Source organism: Hylobates moloch, unplaced genomic scaffold (genome assembly GCF_009828535.3).
Source record: "Hylobates moloch isolate HMO894 unplaced genomic scaffold, HMol_V3 SCAFFOLD_24, whole genome shotgun sequence".
Classification (NCBI taxonomy): domain Eukaryota; kingdom Metazoa; phylum Chordata; class Mammalia; order Primates; family Hylobatidae; genus Hylobates; species Hylobates moloch.
Window position 1 is genome coordinate 7,450,917 of NW_026652299.1, and position 21,328 is coordinate 7,472,244.

At 40.1% G+C, this 21,328-nt stretch overlaps 1 protein-coding gene across 1 annotated transcript in view; it reads left to right on the plus strand.

Annotated features, from left to right (window-relative positions):
- The first annotated feature begins 1,119 nt into the window (after nucleotides 1–1,119).
- The window catches only part of GTDC1 (glycosyltransferase like domain containing 1), a 421,645-nt gene continuing 401,436 nt past the window's right edge, over nucleotides 1,120–21,328 (plus strand). The window contains exons 1-2 of the mRNA XM_058434258.1: nucleotides 1,120–1,177; nucleotides 17,731–17,864. The gene's annotated coding sequence lies outside the window, so the exon portion shown is untranslated. The remainder of the gene's footprint in view (nucleotides 1,178–17,730; nucleotides 17,865–21,328) is intronic.

Here is a 21,328-nt window from a genome sequence, read left to right on the forward strand (position 1 = left end):
TGGCTAACATGGTGAAACCCCGTCTCTACTAAAAATACAAAAATAGCTGGGTGTGGTGGCGGGCACCTGTAGTCCCAGCTGCTGGGGAGGCTGAGGCAGGAGAATGGCGTGAACCCAGGAGGCGGAGCTTGCAGTGAGCCGAGATTGCGCCACTGCACTCCCGCCTGGGCGACAGAGCGAGACTCCATCTCAAAAAAAAAAATACAGATGCATACAGTGCACTGGAAGTATATTGTACACTGCAATGACTAATAAAGTTCCGAGTTTCAAAAATAGTTTTCAACAAGTATATCACAACATCTTTTTTTTTTTTTTTTGAGACGTAGTCTCGCTCTGTTGCCCAGGCTGGGGTGCAATGACCTGATCTCTGCCTCCTGAGTAGCTGGGATTACAGGTGTGTACCACCACACCTGGCTAATTTTTGTGTTTTTAGTAGAGATGGGGTTTCTCCATGTTGGTGAGGCTGGTCTCAAACTCCTGTCCTTGTGATCCACCCACCTCAGCCTCCCAAAGTGCTGGGATTACAGGCCGAAGCCACTGCGCCCGGCCATCACATCTTTTGATTGTGTGCTACCAAATTCAATGATCAATGGGTCATTTTTATTTTTGCTACAATAAATGATGTTGCTGATTTTACTATATATTCCAGAAGAAATATTGAGCTAGGTAGGTTACATATTGCAGTGCAGAGCACTAGGTAAGCAACAGATAAAGTTTCAAAAGCAGCATGAGAGCAGCCTGTAATCTCTGAAAGTTACATATTTTCTGAAACACTCAAGGACCTTGCCTTGGAAATATTTTCAAGAATCCTGAAAACACAACAAACAACTCTATGCAACCAGTGACGTGACACTGACAGGTTATTAAAGGTTATATTTATAGATGCAAAGGAATCTCTCTGAGTGAGCCACCAAATATTCTCAAATCCAAAGTGTCTGGGAACACTAAAGCTGCAAACCATTGCACTACAGTGGGATTTGGTGTTAACAAGCAATTGTGTCTCATTAGAGTATTGAATACAGCAGACTCCGCTTTCAATCCACAGAACCTGAGGACTGAGCTATGGGAAAGGGGAAGAAGTCGAGAATGGACAGAGCCAGGGCCGAGAGGATGAAGTGCTGACTCCACAGGACCCTCTGTCGGTTCAGAATAACTTGGATGCTTCGGGGTCTGATGGGTAAGGCATAACATCAAATGTCTCCAAGAAGTAACAATAGTTATAATCAGTCGTAGCTAGCTTAAATTCGATTATCTAGGAATAGACTCTGAGTCTGAGAGTGGTGTGCAAAATGTTCACTGGGATGTGATTTCAGGAGACAGACCTGCATGGAAGGAAGGAAGGGAGGGAGGGAGGGAGGGAGGGAGGAAGGAAGGAAGGAAGGAAGGAAGGAAGGAAGGAAGGAAGGAAGGAGGGAAGGAGGGAGAGAATAGGTGGAAGGAGAAACTGGTCTGCAATTTGGTTGCATTTGAGTCTACAGCTGATCCTACAGGGGGAGCTGAAATGGTCATTTAGAGTTTTCTCAATATGAGGAAAAGAAGCTGATTCTTTGTAGCTGCCCGTTGGCCTCTCCACAGGAAAGGGCTATAACCTTGCTCTTTGTCACTATTTCCCTCAAAATAATTAACATTTTCCTGCTGAATTTGAGGTTTAGTAGTCAAATTAAAAAGTGTAGGCCAGGTGCGGTGGCTCACGCCGGTAATCCCAGCACTTTGGGAGGCCAAGCCAGGTGGATGGCCTGAGCTCAGGAGTTTGAGATTATCCTGATCAACATAGTGAAACCCCGTCTCTACTAAAAATACAGAAAATTTGCCTCATGCGGCAGTGTGCACCTGTAATCCCAGCTACTGAGGAGGCTGAGGCAGGAGAATCGCTGGAACCCAGGAGGCAGAGGTTGCAGTGAGCCAAGATTGCACCACTGCACCCCAGCCTGGGCGACAGAGCAAGACTCAGTCTCCAAAAAAAAAAAAGTGTGGTCCCCTTTCTCCCCTTTTCAATCTACCTCCACTTCCCATTAGGTTCCTTCAGAAACTTTCTGGGAATTCAGTAACATTTGAATTTTGTAGTCAAAGCACAAGGGTTTATATCTTGGGTATACAATTCATTCTTATGGTCTTTGCTTGTCGGTCTTGAAAAAGTCATACTCATCAATGCCAACCCTGAGTTATCACACCAAGAATTTGTACTGCCAATTAACTCAAAATTTCCATTATATGTGAAGATTTATGATTACTCCAGTGACGTCTTGACTTGCTAAAAAGCAAGCCCTCAGATTGCTAACACAAGGTGTGTCTTCAAGGATGAAAGTAACTTCAGGAAAATGACATTAGCTCATCCTTTCCTGTGCTGATTATTTGAAAAGAAATCTTCTTTAACTGGAATTTAATTCATGCATTCATTTCTTTTTATATCATTTTTATGATACAGTCTACACTCTTATTCTTTCAATAACTTATAAGCAAATATTCAAAGTAATTCTGATGTGCATTGGAAGTGTTATGTCAGTGTTTCTATTGACTAGAAAAAAAAAAAAAGCCCCACACGGCTTCAGTTATAATAATGGTATCTTTTACAGTGCAACAACAACAATATAATAAGGCTCATTATTTATAACACAATATATATATGGAAATGTTTCTTTAAGTATTTATTTAAATTATACAATGTTGACCCGGTGTGGTGGCTCATGCCTATAATTTCAGCCCTTTGGGAGGCCAAGGCAGGAGGATCACTTGAGGTCAGGAGTTTGAGACCAGCCTAGCCAACATGGTGAAACCCTGTCTCTACTATAAAGTACAAAAATTAGCCGAGTGAGGTGGCGGGCACCTGTCATCCCAGCAACTCAGGAGGCCGAGGCAGGAGAATCGCTTGAACCTGAGAGGCGGAGGTTGCAGTGAGCCAAGTTCGCGCCTACTGCATTCCAACCCGGGTAACAGAGCGAGACTCCATCTCAAAATAAAAAATAAATAATAAAATAAAAAACTACACAATGTATAAATTGCTAAAATATTGAATGACACATATGTGACTTCAATTTAACAATCTGTTCAGACTTTTCTTATGAAAAATGAGGTAAATAAGAGTCTAACTCAGAAGAATGTTTTGAGGTGTGTTTACCTTGACTAAATTCTCCAAAAAGATTAGGCATTCATCTAAAAGAATAAATAATTACTAAAAGAACTCAATTGTATCCCCATGGCTGAACTGCAGAATTCATGCAAGCAAAGTGACATTTCACCCACGCAAAAGATTTTGTCAAGATCAGGTTTGTTCTTCCCGACATGTTTTCTCCATTTCACTCTTTTTGGAAGTGGACCAATAAATGTAATTCCTGCAGTTGGCAATGTATCCCCACTTATCCTCATCAAAATTCAAGTCCTGGTGTAGGCCAAAATTCAAATCCTGGTATAAAAGGAGGGAGTTGTTAACGCCCCAGACTGACTCTGAGGATAATCCCACAGCTACTTTACCCAGAGGAAATGAACATTTACTGACCACTTACATTTATTGAGCCAGGCTCGTACTTGCTAATGCATCAGTATATCATTTGTTCATTCATTCATTCAATCAATAAACACTGTTTGCCAAGCACCAGGAATACCAAGAAGAATGGGTCATGGTCCGTATCTGCAAGAAGCATGGTTTAGTTCTCTAATCCAGATCATTCAATCTGACAATAACTGCAAGAGAAGAAACTGAAACTCAGTAAGTTTAAATGACTTGTCCCACGACAGAGGCAGCGTTTATGCTGAAGTCTATGAGACTCCAAACTCTATTCTTGCTCCACTGTCTCCTTCTTGTTGCCGAATGAAACATTCTTACACTGTTTAGAGTGTGATGGTGGGAACTGAAATGTCAGTAAAATACTCAATATTCAAATGCCATGATGGATAGTCTAAAATGCTTTTTTTTTTCTTTCTGTTTGTCTATTGCTTAAATAAAAGATGCCTACTGAGGGTTCTTTGCCTTCACCACAAATTAGGAAAAGAGACAAAACTATATTTTTTGCTGAGTAATGTCGTAGTCGTTTGTTGTTGCTGGTTTTCACAGGAGTCCTAACTGAGCAAGCCATAACACTGACACACAGATACAGTCAGGGCTGATCGTCTTCAACAATGTGCTAGCTGACGTCCTTGAATGTAACACAGCTCACATCTTCACAGTGCATCTCTCCCCCTGAGGATTCTTAGTACTAACTCCTATTATCTATGCATAAATGCTGATGCTAGACCAGGACAAGCATTTAGTTATACTGCAGGGGCACTTTGAATGAATGACCTGGGGCTTGGCTAAAGACCAAGTCCACTGGAAACTCCCCTCTAAGCTGTGCATTTTTAGGCTGTGGTCATCATTGGGATTTCCCCCCAAAAACTTCTCTGTCATGGCAGAAATGTAACAGCCCCCATTTTAGAATAGTATACAAGCCTGGATCTCAAAGTAAGTACGAAATGATTTGCTTTACATCTTGATGGTTCTATTCTTCTTAAATCCTTCCTCATTCTTAAATGTTTTTCTATTTGCATATTCTTAAATCTTTTCTTATTTGCATATTGAAATCTTCTTGTAAAAGTGTCTGCTTTTCCCCAAAAATGATACACTCAACATTTCCTGACAGTCTATGTCCCATAGAATTCTAGGTACTTTTGGTTTATTATAACCAAGACTAAAGAGAAAGTTTCCAAATAGCATCTGACAGGCTTCTAAAGTAATAAGAGTTACAGACTAAATGTTTAGTCAAATACAATGATACAATTCATGTTTCTAGCAAGCTGTCTCTTGGTTAAAAAGCTGGACTAAATTTATATATAGAGAGAGAGCCACAAAAAAGCCATACTCAGAAACAACGGATCATGCATATTTAAGTTGTTGGTAGAAGCACTAGATGACTGGATTCTATCTGTTGTTTGGTATAATAAAATTTTAGGCCTTGGAAATGGTTCCAGGAATGGCAGACTGTTATGAAAAAGAAAAAGATCCTCATTGGTAGAAATGTATCAAACTATCTAAATTATTCAAATTGTTTTATTTTTCCAAATAGACCTCCTACCTCTAAGTATACTAGAAGACCAGAAGTATATTCAGAAATTACTGGTCAAAAACTATCTGTGACCCAGATACTGTTTGGATTTGCATGAGATGTTTCCAACGCAGTCCGGGAAAGCCCACAAATTCAAAGCAGCCTCTCTATCCTCACCCCATTTCTGCTGAGTCCAAGAACCTTATTTCATTTCCTGCATGGTAGGCATTTTTTAGGGACTAGGTAAGCCATGACATCTGCACTGCTTTCTGAGTCATTGTCGTGAAATGATACATGCTTGGGTGTAGTGCGGCTACTTGGTTCCCAGAGAAAACAAACAAACAGAAGTCAGCTAGGAACTAGAGTTTTGCTAAAAACAAAGACAACATACAATTCCAAATTTTTAATTTATTTTTTAAAAACAGAGCCTTTGGCTTTCAAGTTTCCAAATGATATTTTCTAACCCTGGGAAAATATTTTAAATGAGATCTTTAGCTCTGCATGCCTCATTTCAGACCATTCCAATTTGTCAAAGGGGACTACTGGTCAGGCCTCTTCTAAGCAGGTCTGTCTTTGGAAGATTAAGGCGTAAACCTCTGATTATGATAGATCAGTGGGGCACATATTTATGTAAAATTCCCTTCATTAGGATAGCTTGAAAAATAATTTCATCATTTTGTTATCTAGAAAAGGGTAAATATTTCATCTATTAACTGTCATACATAATGGTGAGCTAAGTCCTAAACAGTCATAAAGATGAATAAGATATAGTCCCTGTCCTCACAAAAGTTAAGGGTATGGTGTCTGGGGGCAGGGGCTCACGCCTGTAATCCCAGCACTTTGGGAGGCCGAGGCAGGCGGATCACCTGAGGTCAGAAGTTCGAGACCAGCCTGGCTAACATGGTGAAACCCCATCTCTACTAAAAACACAAAAAAATCAGCTGGGCGTGGGTGGCGCGTGGCTGTAGTCCTACCTACTCAGGAGGCTGAGGCAGGAGAATCACTTGAACCCCGGAGGCGGAGCTTGCAGTGAGCCGAGATCACGCCATTGCACTGCAGCCTAGGTAACAAGAGCAAAACTCCATCTCAAAAAATAAATAGTAAGGCATATGAAGATGAGGATGAGGCATGAAGACAAAAGTCCATAACATTAGTAAATTATGAAATTGTAAATACAGTACATAGAGATTTCAGAAGTAGACGAAGAAAATAACGTAAGTTAAGTCTCCTACTAGAGGAGAATAGAACGTATGTAAGGATCTTTTTCAGATTTCTTAAATCTTTGAAGTAAGAAATAGGAGCTAGAAGTATTACTGGGAAATTACTGAACAACAAGAACAAAAATTCAAGTAAATAACTAGTCCTTCCTACCAACCTCTCCTGTGAGGAACAAAATTGAGTAGAAAACTAACTTTTATCAAGTGCTTATATTATGCTAGGCATTCATATCCTAGTACCATTTGCTTTATTTTATTATTTTTTTTTTTTGTGAGACGGAGTCTCGCTCTGTCGCCCAGGCTGGAGTGCAGTGGCGCAATCTCGGCTCACTGCAAGCTCCGCCTCCCGGGTTCACGCCATTCTCCTGCCTCAGCCTCTCCGAGTAGCTGGGACTACAGGCGCCCGCCACCACGCCCGGCTAATTTTTTTTGTATTTTTAGTAGAGACGGGGTTTCACTGTGGTCTCGATCTCCTGACCTCATGATCCGCCCGCCTCGGCCTCCCAAAGTGCTGGGATTACAAGCGTGAGCCACCGCGCCCGGCCCATTTGCTTTATTTTTAAGATGAACTGATGAGAGAGCAAGTGACTTACCCAAGGTAACACAGGTAAAAAATGGTAGAGTCAGGATTAGAAGCAAAGCCCAGCTAGCTTTAACCATGCAGTCTTGTATGAGCAAAGGCTGAGGAGGAGAGGAAAACACGAGGCATGCAAAACAATTTAAGAATTTATAGCAATCTTAGGCTAGGTTATTCTGTGGTAACAAAAAGCCCTCAAGTCTTAGTGATTTATGAAAACAAAGGTTATTCCTTGTTCACATTGCATGTCGGCTGCAGGTCTGCTGGGGCTATCTGGAGTTCTCTTCACTCTGGAGTCCAGGGTGAAGGAACTACTCCATCGTGGACACTGCTAGGGCATGACAGAAGGGAAAGCCCCTTAAAGCTTCTGCTGGGAAGTGGAAAGTTATCACTTTTGCCCTCATTTTGTTAGCCAAAGTTAGTCACATGGGCAAGCCTGATGTCCACAGGGGAGGGACGTTTAGTTCCCCTTAGGGAGGAGTAACAAACATTCTGAACAAGAATGCAGTCTGTCACCATCTGCCCTCTTGGTCACATATTACTACTCCCTACTTTTGCACAATTTATTCACTCTTTCCTCAAAAGAGATAATCCCAAACTCCTATTTACTCATGGGACTAGGCTTATAGTTCAGGATCTTGTGATAGTCTCTGGATTAGGTCTGGATAGTGGTTCATTTTGATCCAAATAACTGTAAATTAAATAACAAGCTATTAACCCCCTTCACAACCAATATGCAATGACGGAATAGGAGCAAGATAACCTCACCAAACACTTCCACATGGGAAAGGATGAAGAGGAGACATACCACAATCTATGGGTCAGTGAAATCCTAAGACTCCACTCGTAAGCCACAGTGGGGGACCCCTGACCTGGGATGGGCCTCCAATTCAGGTCACTGCAGATCTGGAGGGAACCTGCACAATGGAATAAGGTCACACGCTTTGAACTGGAAACAAAAAAAAAGATTTGATTTTACCTGGACTAGACTTTTAAATAAACGAACATGAGTCTTAATCTGGACTACAGAAAGTAACTACAAGCTCTGTGATCTGCTGAAGATGTATTAAGGAACAGAGAAAGGAAATTAAACAGCACACAATTGAAAACAGTGATGGGGAGCTGCAAAATCATTACTTGTTTCTACCTTGCTGAGTTCAGGCTTTTTGTTAAAGCAGAATTGGCAGATAGAGGAGAACCAAAAAAATCAAAGATGACCACATTTTCTATCCTTGGTGGCTGGGAAAACGATGATACTCTACACAGACATTGGGAAATATAGAAGAAAATATATTTCAGAAAGGAGATTTGGCTTGAGGGCAGGAGTTCTAGACCAGCCTGGGTGACACAGTGAGACCCCGTCTTTATAAAAAATAAAAATAAAAATACAACAATTAGCTGGGCATGGTGGCATATGCCCATAGTCCCAGCTACTCGGGAGGCTGAGGTAGGAGGATCACCTGAGCCTGGGGAGGTCGAGGCTGCAGTGATCCATGATTGTGCCACCACACTCCAGCCTGAGCAACAGAGTGAGACCCCATCTGAAAAACAAACAAACAAACAGTGGAGTTTCAGGAAGTTAATTCCTCTTTTGTTCCTGATGGTGCAAGTCCACGCTCTCTCTGTCCTGACGCTGCATTTATTTATTGCTCCTAATGATGCCTGTCCAAGGTCTTTGGCTGGAGAACCCAAACGTCAGAGTTTGCAAGCAGTCCTTTCCCCGTTGCACAACATTCAACCTTTATCACCGAGGAACATCCTTGGACAGGCAGTTCTCAAGGGCAGAGAAAAAAGGGCAGACGGAGATTGGGATAAAGTTGATGGCCTCAAGATCCTAAGCCACACGTGGGCATATGTCTGACTGAACCATGCGTCATAGATGAGCATTCTTAAACCACTGTTGTAAGAACCTGTTCACCATCGTGGAATAGCTCATTTTCACTTTCTCTTTCTCCAAAGGTAAGTTAACACTCAGGAAGTAATCGTCTATTCTATACCATAACCATATAATTATTTTTCCAAAAAATATTATTTATGTTAGCATGTTTATTCTTAATTTTAAACAAATATTTTCCAAATTTCTCTGCTTTAATTTCAAATACAATTAACAATAGCTATAATGTATATTTTTAAAAGCTTGTTAGGATCCTCAATACCTTTTAAGAATATAAAAGGATCCTGAGACCAAAAAGTTTGAGAACACCTGAGCTGTGATTTGCTCTACCTCTCCAGCCTGCAAATCAGTTATTCTGCCACTGCCCACACTTTACCCTATAAATACAATGAATGCGATTAGTTTCTCATGCGCCAAGAACTGTCTCTTGAGATTGAGAATGACAGGACAGCCCACTGGACTGTAAGAACCTTGAGCACAGGGACTGTGTCATTTTCATCCCTGTGCCCCAATACTTAGCCCAGAGCCTTGCACATGGTAGTTGCTCAATTGAAAAAAAAAAAAAAAGTGGGGCCGGGCACGGTGGCTCAGGCTTATAATCCCAGCAATTTGGGACACCGAGGTGGCTGGATCACCTGAGGCCAGGAATTTGAGACCAGCCTGACCAACATGGTGAAACCCCATCTGTAATAAAAATACAAAAATTAGCTGGGCTTGGTGGCAGGCATCTGTAATCCCAGCTACTCGGGGAGGCTGAGGCAGGAGAATCACTTGAATCCGGGAGGCAGAGGTTGCAGTGAGCCGAGATTGCGCTACTGCACTCCAGCCTGGGAGACAAGAACGAGACTTCGTCTCAAAAAAAAAAAGTGTACAAATGAACAGAAGTGACAGCTTGATTTCTTGATATAAAATGGATTTCTTGGTTTGCTCAAAGTTCCAAGGAGAATCTGCAATTATACTAATTTGGCTAAAATAAGAGAGTGCTAAAGTGACCTACCACCAATAGACCTGAACACACATGAAGATTTTATTTGAAAATATAGCAAGAAAAACAGTAACAACTATGAATGTTTTGTATGCCAAACACTGAGCTATAAGCACTTTACATTCATATCTTATTTATACCTGATAATAACCCCAGGAGTTAGGTGTTATTCTTCTTCTCATTGAACAGATAAAGAAACATAATTACAGAGGCTGAAGCACACGATTTGTCTAAGGTCACACACTAGCAAGGGACAAAGCCTAGATTTTGACTTCACTGAAATATACTCCTCCCTTAAAGTGGTTCAGAACTATTTAATGCCTTTACATCCATTATGACATTCTTTTCTCACAGCAAACCAGACTAAGATGAGAGACTCAAGTAATTATTCCTATTTACAAGTGTGGGGACAACTGCCCCCCAGAAAACCTATGAAGTCAACAAGCATTTCAGCTGAACCACTGTTCACTGAGTGTGTCTCCCAGGGGCTGTCCTATTGCCTGAGATGGGTATAGTCTCTGTCCTTCGAGGAGTAATTAATCCTATTCAGTACAACCATTAATAGAAGTTTTGAAAACGATTGATTGATGAGTGAAACATGTTTGCATATTAGGTAAAGAGAAATGACAGCTGTGACAGGATAGGGAGAAAGAGAGTGAGAGGTGATCTGTTGTAAGGAAAATGGATGGCAGGCATTGTGGAAGACAGAAGCAAGAAAGATCAACTGCTTCTGCAAAGAGTTCTATCCGTTGTGATCTTTCCCTGAGGTATGAAGAGAAACAAACAAGAGACTAAGAAACTGCCAGCCTGGCCAACATGGTGAAACCCCGCCTCTATAAAATACAAAATTAGTGGGTGGTGGCCTGGCCTGTAATCTCAGTAAAAAAAGCAAGGGACTGGGTTTGTGTTTCAGGTTTTTGGCTAATGCTAGCCACACAGCTTAGGGTAAGTCAGTCATATTATTCCTGAATCTCAGTTATCTAACAATAAAATGAGAGGTTAGACTAGATCAGTAATTTTCCATTTCTTCCCTATACCACTTCTAGTCCCACTACCAAGAGAAAAACACTTTCCAGAAATTGTATCCTTCCAGAAATAATAATTAATGTGTATATAAGCCACATACAAACACACATGCCCATGTAATACACACACATCCACTTTGTTTTACATGAGATTATGCTATGCATATTTTTTGCAGCTTACATTTTCCCCTTAATTATAGATCTTAAAAGGTATTTCTCTAACAACACACACAGATTCATTTTTCCTTTAAAAAACAGCTATTTAATATTCCATTGTATGAAGGCCCCACAATTCATTTAGACAGGCCCCTGTTGAGAGACATTTAGGTTGTTTCTAATATTTTGTTATCACACACATTGTCTTGGTAATTCTTCTGGATCAATTTAAATAGTCAGTGTCTGGCAGAGAATACACTGATCTTTGTAGAATTCCTGAAGCATTGTCACAGTTCGCAGGGTTCCAGAAAGCATAGTTTGAAAACTAATAAACAAGATGACCTTAAATTTCTTTTTCTCTAAATTATATGAAACGCTTTTAATTTTTAAAATTTGTTTCTCTCAGGTATTATTTTGCAGCATCTCCTAACAGCTTTGTGTGAGTAGATATGTCTTGTCTCTCAAACCAGATTATAATCCACCAGAAGCTACTGATTGCTTAGCATCTTTTTGCATTTCTCAAAGCCTAGCCTAGCATTTAGTGAGGCATAAGAAGTGCTCAATAAATATGTGTTGAATGACAATTAGAAGAGAATCGGGTTGGCAAAACGGAATACTTAGCTATATTTCTCTCTTGATTGTAGTTGTTCAAATAGGAGTGTGGGTACCTACAGTTAACCTTGATTTCAGTGTAAAGAGCCTCAGTGGATTAGAGGCAGTTTACATTGTCACTCAGAGAAGAGGGCATGAATGCAATGGGCAATTCCTCCACGCATGCTTCGCATTTTCAGGGTTGCCAGCCATGCACTACTCCGGAGGTCCCTTTCATGTTGTGGTCTATATAAATGGTGCCTCCTAGAGTTGTACTCCAGGTGGCTAAATTTATGAAGAATGCAACATGAACTGGGCCCCCAAGACTCATACAGGATGTTGGCAAAATACATATTTCCCTTTTTATTATGAGGAATTTTGTTCCAACCGTCATTCTCTCCGTTACTGAATCTCTAGTCCCTCCAATTCTACTTACTCTTTCCATATAAACATGCTTACATCTCTCTCATCATAATAGTAGTAGTCACAGTGAAGAAGATGATGGGGTTAAGGTTTCTATATCATTCAATAGTATTAGTGATGGGTACCTTGATTTAGTACAATAAGCGTTTCTTAGTTTTTGTCCTGTTTATCTCTCAGCTTCATTCTCCCACCCTCTCTTCCATCTCATCTTCCCTGTGTTTACACACTTAATTTCTTCTTCTTGGAATATCTGTCTCACCTTCCCTACTTTTCCTATCTTTACATCCTTCTTTGTAATACCAACTTTTATCATTCTTACACATCTACCTCAAGTATCATCTGCTCCAACATGGATTGATTTTTCTCCTCTCCCTAAATTGTAAACTTCTTGCTGTCTTTTTCTACTTTGTATTTCTAATATTTAGAACAAAGAATAAATATTAGTTAGATGAATGAATAAATGAATAAACTGTATTTTGATGGGGTTGTTTTGAAGAAGAGTGCCTATTTTAAATCTGAAAGCCCAGATCTTGAAAATGTAGTAACTGTAGCTTAATACTCTTTAATGATTATTATGAAATGGTAGATTTAGTTATAACTGGTATAAAGTACTTTAAAGCAAATGAGAATTAATTTTTATAACATTTCTCCTTCTACTCAACCCTTCTTTATTATATTATTAGAACAAACATGGAAAATAAAACATTTGGATCCAGAAAAAACATGAAGCTGATGACCATATTTGTTAACATGTTGTAACATTGCCAAACAAGAGTCAATAAAAATTGCTCAAGAGAAGGTTAGAGGGGAAACAGATCTTGTAATACCTTTTTTTTTCTAAAATGCAATGAAACAATTTTCCTTTTTTTGTGTTTACTCTAGTCATCTATATATTTTTTCATTCTTGTTTTTCTGCATTCAAGTTTCTCCCCTGAACGCCTTATCTCTGTAAGCCCTTCTCCTTAATGTTCTTGCTTTATCTCTCTTTCCACTGTTTTCCTCCAGGTTTTCTAAGTCCATCTCCTCCCTCTCCAGGCTTTACTTGCCCCCTGACCCCTTCTTCCTCTCCCAGGACTGTATTTCCCCTGCCTCTCATTTGCCTCCCAGCAACCTAAGCAGAACAATACTGGAAGTCGCACTGGCACTCTGACAAAAAGGAGAGCAGCTGGAAAGAAAACTTTACTCATAAAGAAGGAGACAAGTATCTTAAAAATATCTGTGGGAAGGTGTTTGCTAAATCATCTGCATCAGATATGGAACTTTAAACAATATGGTTTCCACTTGGGTGGAGGTGGGCAAGAAGCACCTTCTTGGGCTAGATGACTAAGCAGACACAAGGACTTACAGACCTCAGTAGCTTAGGCTTGAATAAAATTCAAGATCCCCCGTCCCCCAACCCCCCTTATTTGTGTTTTTTCTTTTTTTTTTCTGAAAGCCCCATCGCAGGAATTCAAAGGGCCAAATTCTGCCCTCGGCTGTGAGTCATGATTCCCTTGAAGCTAAGGAGCTCATATGTATGTACTCAAAGGAAGTATTGGGCCTTGGGGACACAGGTTAAATAACAACAGCCCGGTCGTTTGTTTGCTTATTTGCTTAAACTTTTATAAAAGAAGCACAAGGCCTGCTGTACCTGAATGCCTTTTAATAATCATTTTAAAAATACACAGTAGAATTTAAATTCCCACAGTGGATCTCCTGCATTACAGGAGAAATAATAACAGTCTATCTTACCCTATGCCCATGTCCAGGAGAGAGCCATAAGAAAGGAGGCAAGAATGAATTTCTAACGTGCCAGCCTTTCACTGAGAAATTTCTGTTTTTATCCCCAGAGAACTCAACACAAGGGACTGAAATCCAGTGTTCCTTGTAAACTGCATGAAATACCTAAACAGCTTTTATTTTTCTGAGATAGGTTGGAGGTAACAAGGGCCACTCCACTGGCTTTGGGAAAAACAAAGATGTACAAGCTGGAATTCCACCCCCGGACGTCTCCCTTTAATGCCCTCCTCTCCTGGTTCACGTGCCCTTTCCTCCTGTCTCCTGGGGTCTCCTCCCACAGAAAATCAAAGTCGTATCCAATATCAGGTCTCTTCACTGTCCCTCTCCCAGAGGGTTTTCTTTTTCCTACCAGTATAGAATCAATGTGTTCTATTTCATCAAGATAACAACCATATCAGGTATTTTTTTAAAAACCAGGATAATTTCTCTCACTTTTAAGATGTGTAAACATTTTATACTCTGCCATTCCTGCTATAATGTATTTTTTATTTTAAAAACTTTTATTTATATTTTATTTGTTTAAAAGATGTAATATCCCAGTGATTATAAAACAGTAAAAATACAGAGACAAATAAAGCAAAAAGTGAAAGCTTCCTCCAATTTTTTTTCTTAGAGGCAACTACCATTCACAGCTCCCTGAGTATTATTTAAAATTATTTTTATTTTGTAAATAATTTATCTTATTTTATTTCTTTTTAGATATTCTTATATTTTTTTCTTTATTCCTTAATCTCTGCATTTGTTTCTCATATATAAAATTTTAAATGTAAAATGAAATATTGAAGATGTTGACCAGATAGTATATACTGTCGTCTGTCTTCCAAACCCTTCTCAGTTCCCCACTCCCCAGGGAGTTTTTTTAGGGGCAGACATGAGTGTCTAGACACCTCTGGGCTTTTTCTAATATCAGCCCTGGAATGTGGCACCTTCTCTGCCCAAGTATAGATCTGCCTGCTGGCAAATTCCTTCCCTCTAGCTTGTCCTTGTTTTTTGTTTTACAGGCTAAACACAAGTGAAAATGTCTTCCCCTTTGTGTTAACTCCAACTATTACTTAGATGCTCCAATGCCAGGCTTCAGAGTTCATTCTCATTCTCCATCCATTTTTTTTTTTTTCCTTGGTCTGGGACTTTACATTTTGAGTCATACGGTGAAATTAGGCCCATGTTTGTTTCTGTGTATACAAAGGAGTAAGCTGAACCAGCATTAACCGAACAAGCAAACAAACAAAACTTAACAACATTGACATTGTTTATAGATACTAGAGAACTGAGAGGAAAAAAAAAAAAGCTTAGTAGGATTATGTAGTAGTAATATGAACTATATTACTTATGTGAAACAGTTATTATTTATATCTAAATCCTAAGGTAGACGATATTAACAAACTCTGCCATTTGTTATGTGTTATTCATTTATCCCACAAGCAAACGTTTGTTGCCCAACGAACTTTAAATTCTGTTGTAAATATAATTTTATTATGCATGTATTAGACATCGTTTTATAGGTTCAATGCCCTCCTTCTAGAAACATCATCTCCATTCTTTGGAATGATTTCTGTTTCAAATGTACACCCTCCAGCTGACCAGCCAGTATGAGCTGCCATATTTAATTGACCCCCAAGACATGACCATTATCAATGGATCCAGGGACAGGCACCAGACCCAACCTAAGCCAAAAAATTCCTTCCCTGGGAATTTTTGAATGAGAACTGACAGTGAATCCATTTTTATTCAGGCGGAAGCTATGAGGGTGGGACCTGAAACCAGAGCTGCTGGCTACTTTGTTTCCAACCCCATGGAACAGTAGATCTCCACCCCATCTGCACAGTAGAATTACCTTGGGAACTTTTAAAAAAATGCCTTGGCACACCAACCCCCAGAAATTCTAATCCACTTGGTCTGGGATGGGACCCAGGTGTCAATATTTCTTTAAAACTCCCCCAGGTGATTCTAATGTGCAGCTAGTGATGAGAATTACTGAACTGGAAAAAAGTTTACAGTGAGAAAGAACAGGGTCATGCAGAAGACAGGGCCGGAGGAGACACACAGAAACTGGTGGCAAATTAACCCTTGTTTTAGGTATTCCATGGGGTGAACTGCTTCCAGACTTTTTTCTCATTGTTCTGTTGACGGAGTCTTTTTTCAATTACCTGAGATATTCCAGTGTCTTTCCAATAAATCCTCTTTTATCCTAAGCTAATTTAAGTTGCATTTATGTGATTTGCAAACGGAAAACTCCCTACTAGCTCTCTGTTTTTGTGTTCTCGGGCTTAATAGATTTTTTACACTTGTAGAATAGTTTCTCTCCATTCATGTACTCACTAATTTAAGCAACAAGGCCCATAATATCCCAAGTTCTGTACTAGTTGCCAGGAATTCTAAAGCAAAGATACTATGGTCCTTTTATATGAGCAGCTTCCACTCCAGTGAGAAAAATGGGCATATCAGCAGAGAGAAATAGCAATATAAGAAGTACTATAATAAATGTATTGACTGGTTACCAGAAGAGCACCAAGGCAATGTATGGTCGGGTGAAATTGTGGAAACCTTCGCAAAGGAGGTGGCTCTGGTGTTGCTGGAGGAGTGAATTAGTGTCACCTGGTAGACAAGAGAGGGTCAACATGTGGAGCTACATAGCCAAGGGCTCATAATTATAAAAGAGGAAGGCATATTAGGGACATTTCAGTATTTTCGTTACGTCTGGGTCTGAAAGTATATATGCGCTGCGGGAGAGGGATAGAGACAGAGGTTAGACAGGCTATTGACACCAGCATTTGCCATGTTAAATATTTGAGATTTTTGTCCTGTGGGTACTACAGAGACTTTGGAATGGCTTAGCTAGAGCAGTGATCTGAACAGATTTACATCCTGGAAAGATTTCTCTGGAGAAGTAATAAGGCAAAGGCCTGATTTTCAGGAAGGAAACACATTAGGAGGCTGTTGCAATTGTCCAGGAGAGAAATGATGAGACCCTGAACTAAGACTCTGATGATAAGAACCTAGTAGGAAAAAAAAAGAAGGTAGATTTCCCTGGATAAGACAACCAGTGGAGGTCAATTAAAGAGAATGTGTATGTGAAAGAAAGAGGGTAACAACCAAACCCTGAAGAAGGTGTGAAAGGAAAATAAATCTCAGGACCTCCCAAACCACTAAGTCAAAACGAAAAGTCAAGCTATGAACTGTGTCAGGAAAACCTGTCTCCCATTTTATTCCTGAATAAGATAGCTGCAAAAATAAAAATGCTACATACCTCCCTCACGATTTGCCCACAAGGAATTTCCTTGTGGGCCTCAAGATTTCGTATTTATTTTTATTTTTTGTTTTGGAGACAGGGTCTTACTCTGTCACCCAAGCTGGTGTGCAGTGGCCCAATCATGGCTCACTGCAGCCTTGACTTCCCAAGCTCAGGTGATCCAAAAACAGTTCTGTTGAATTTCACCTTGGCAACATAAATGGATAGCCTATCTTTACTGGTGCAGGAGAAAGGACAGAACTCAGTCATCCCTCTGCTCACTTGAGACAGACGCGTATCTGATTGCTTCTTCTGTCCTATTGTTTTATGTAAAAATGCAGATTCACTGAGCCAGGCTAAGGTAAAAGTCACTATTCCTCTACCCATCCCCAACGTGTAAATTGTGTATTCAGTGAAAGGCTGATTAAAGACTTAAAAGAATGCAAGGCAACCTTTTGTCTCCTTTCTACCTACGAACCAGGAGCCTCCCAACCCCACCTTTGAGTTGTCCTCCCTTTCCAGACCGAACCAGTGTACATCCTACTCATGTATATTGATGTCTCATGTCTCCCTAAAATGTATAAAACCAAGCTGTACCCCCACCACCTTGGGCACATGTAATCAGGACTTCCTGAGGCTGTGTCACAGCTTCACCTTGGCAAAATAAACTTTCTAAATTGGTTGAGACCTCTCTCAGATACCTCTGGGTTCGGAATATGAGAACACAGTTGGCACTTTGTAGGTTCTGCGGCCACAGGTTCAACCAACCCCAGATCAAAATTATTCTGAAAACAAAAATAACAATAAAACAAAAAAATACTTTTTTTTTTTTTTTGTAGAGACAGCATTCACCATGCTGTTGCCCAGGCTGATCTCGAACTTCTGAGCTCAAGCGATCTGCCCTTCTCGACCTCCAAAGTGCTGGGATTACAGGAATGAGCCACCGCACCCGGCCTTATAGAGTATTTGTATTGTAAGTAATCTAGAGATGATTTGAAGTATAAAGAAGGGTGTGTGTGGCTTATATTGCGAATACTACACAATTTTATAACAGGAACTTGAGCATCCATGAATTTTAGTATCCTTGGGGGTCCTGGAACCAATCGCCCTCGGATACCGAGGGAGGAATGACTATATACAGGTAGAAGAAAAATTGCTCGCAAAGGATAAGGAGAAGAAGTTAGAGAACTAGAAAATCATGGTATTCTAACAAAGGGGACATGAAGAAAGGGGTTCTAGTAAACTGGTAGTTTCTAATAGTATTTAATATACATACAGACATATATACATGAACAAAGCCAGAGCTGGTGAGAAAGGCTGGTTTTCTCAGTGACCCATCAATAAGAGCTAAAGAACAGAGAGTCACGGATGAGAGCAATAAGAGTTTCTACATTCTCATTCTGCCCTTCTGTTGAATTTGCCTACCATACACTCATTTTCTCTTTTTTGGTGTCCTCAGTTGATCTTCCTTTGGGAAACCACCTCTGCCTCACTGTGTGTGGTCTTGGTAAGACTGCACCAAGTTTGAAGGGGTCCTGCTATCCCTTCAAGGGTAGCACGTGCCATTGACTAGCCATGAGCAGGGAAGGGTGATACAGTCAATGCTGGAGAACGCTTGGAGCCAGTATATCCTGATGGCAGTGTTCTCAAGAGACTGCCCACGGGTTTCTCCTCCATAGAACTCTCTTCAACCAGTGTGTTGGATTCCTGTCCTCTTTCAGGCTAGGATTTAAACCTTATCTTCCAGTCATTTACTTTTTAATTTTATGTATTTGTTTACTGGCTTCATTTAGCCAAAATCGTCTTTCTATATTTGCAAAGGATCCCAGGAGAAACATCCTAGAAATTACCTAGCAGAATACTCAATGCAGCCACAGTTAGGTTATGGATTTGTTTAATTTTAAAAAATAAATTACAGTGTTTCTACACTCTATAAACTTTGAAATTTGAGCAATTTTTTTTTTGTTCGTTTTTTTTTGTTTTTTTTTTTTGAGACGGAGTCTCACTCTGTTGCCAGGCTGGAGTGCAGTGGCGCCATCTCAGCTCACTGCAGCCTCCACCTCCCGGGTTCAAGTGATTCTCCTGCCTCAGCCTCCTGAGTAGCTAGGACTACAGGAGTGCACCACCACACCCAGCGAATTTTTGTATTTTTAGTAGAGATGGGGTCATACCATGTTGGCCAGAATGGTCTCGATCTCTTGAATTCATGATCTGCCCGCCTTGGCCTTCTGAAGTGCTGGGATTACAGGTGTGAGCCACTGTGCCCAGCTGAGCAAAATTTAAATTTAATTTTCTTGTGTCATGGCAATTGCAATGCAGAATTTGGAAATGGTATTAAGATTCTGAATACACATCACGCCAGAGAAAGGCATGGGAAGGGCCCAAGGAATATGGTAAAAATAATCTAATCAAGGTGTAGGATTTCTTTTGCTAATTGAGAAGGTGACTATAAAGGAGGAAGGAGTAAAGTAAATACAAAAATCAAACAAGAAAATGTTAATCATTAGCAATGACTTAAGGATATGAAAATAGACGTTTTGAACACACATAAGTGTGATAATTGCATTGCAATTACATAAGATACTATTGTATTTAGGTAGAAAATAACATGATATAAGGATTTTCTTTAAAATATCCCAGTCATAAAAACAGCATCAAAGAAGGGAATGGGACCTAAATCAAGTGTAACAAACGTGGTGATAACTTCATGGGGACCCCTTTTAGTAATAACATTCTTCTTACTTTGGTGTATGTTTGCGCATTTTCAAAATAACAAGTTTAAAAATACCTAGTGAAGCACCTTTAAGAAGTGAATTATTCTGTGTATGTGCACCATTGACATTTAGATCCTTTCATTAGCTTTGAAAATTCCTTGAAAATTATGTCTTTTGGCAGCAGTTTTCATCCCTTCTTTTGTAATCTACTCAGTCTCATGATTTATAAAATATTTGCTTATTATTGGTGACCTGCTGTCAGTAAATTACTTTATTAAGTTCTTTCTTTGAAATATACCCCTCCTCTAACATAGCCATCTACACCCAAAGGAAAACCAAATGTTAGAAATGCAAAATAAAACAAAGGTAAAAGACTATGCTTACCTAACTTCATTTTCATGGTCATTCTTTTTAAATGCTAAAATGATATGCCACTGAAATATACCTTACTAAATGTCCTTTATAAAAAAGAAAAGAAGGCCGGGCGCGGTGGCTCACGCTTGTAATCCCAGCACTTTGGGAGGCCGAGGCGGGCGGATCATGAGGTCAGGAGATCGAGACCACGGTGAAATCCCGTCTCTACTAAAAATACAAAAAAATTAGCCGGGTGTGGTGGCGGGCGCCTGTAGTCCCAGCTACTCGGAGAGGCTGAGGCAGGAGAATGGCGTGAACCCGGGAGGCGGAGCTTGCAGTGAGCCGAGACTGCGCCACTGCACTCCAGCCTGGGCGACAGAGCGAGACTCCGTCTCAAAAAAAAAAAAAAAAAAGAAAAGAAACAATATTACTTCTCAAATATTCAAATTACTGTAAAGATGTAAAGGTACCAGATTCCCTAACACTAGTCTTCTGCTTTACCCTTGGTGTTCAACTATTTTTAAAAACCCAAAGCTAGCCTAGTAAAATCCTATTTTATTTTTATTGCTTCTGTTTTCTAATAGCAACCAATCCTGGAAAACAAAGGTCACATGGAACAAAATGAGTCACTGCCCAAACTATGAAAATGCTAGTATGAACAGTTATTGTACATAAATTAGTACATAGCGTTTCATTCTCTAGCTTGGGTATGGCTAATATAGTCCATAATATGGCTAATATAGTCCATCCTCTTGATTTTTGCAATGTTTACTACAGTAATGAACAATTTGGTTAATCTGCTTGTAAAAATTCATTTTGTTTGTCCTCCAATATTTTGTACTAACAAGAATTTCCCTTTAAAAATAGCTGGTTCTGCCTCATCAACCTCAGACTTTCATTTTAAAGTGGATCTTCTAATTATAAAAACATCTAGTGACAGTCTGAACAAAAATGGCATTCTGGTTAACATTCATCTTGAAAGAATATGGGTGCCTGAGTTTAGGTTACTTATTTATTTATTTATGTATTTTTGAGATGGAGTCTCACTCTGTCACCCAAGCTGGAGTGCAGTGGTGGGGTCTTGGCTCACTGCTGCCTCCGCCTCCTGGGTTCAAGCAATTCTCCCACCTCAGCCTCTCGAGTAGCTGGGATTACAGGGGCATGCCACCATGCCTGGCTAATTTTTGCATTTTTAGTAGAGATGGGGTTTCACCTTGTTGGCCATGCTGGTCTTGAACTCCTGACCTTAGGTGATCCACCCGCCTTGGCCTCCCAAAGTGCTGGGATTACAGGCATGAGCCACTGTGCCCAGCCGAATGCCTGAGTTTATACCAACGCTTGTCCACCCCCAAAAAGGGAGAACATGTTA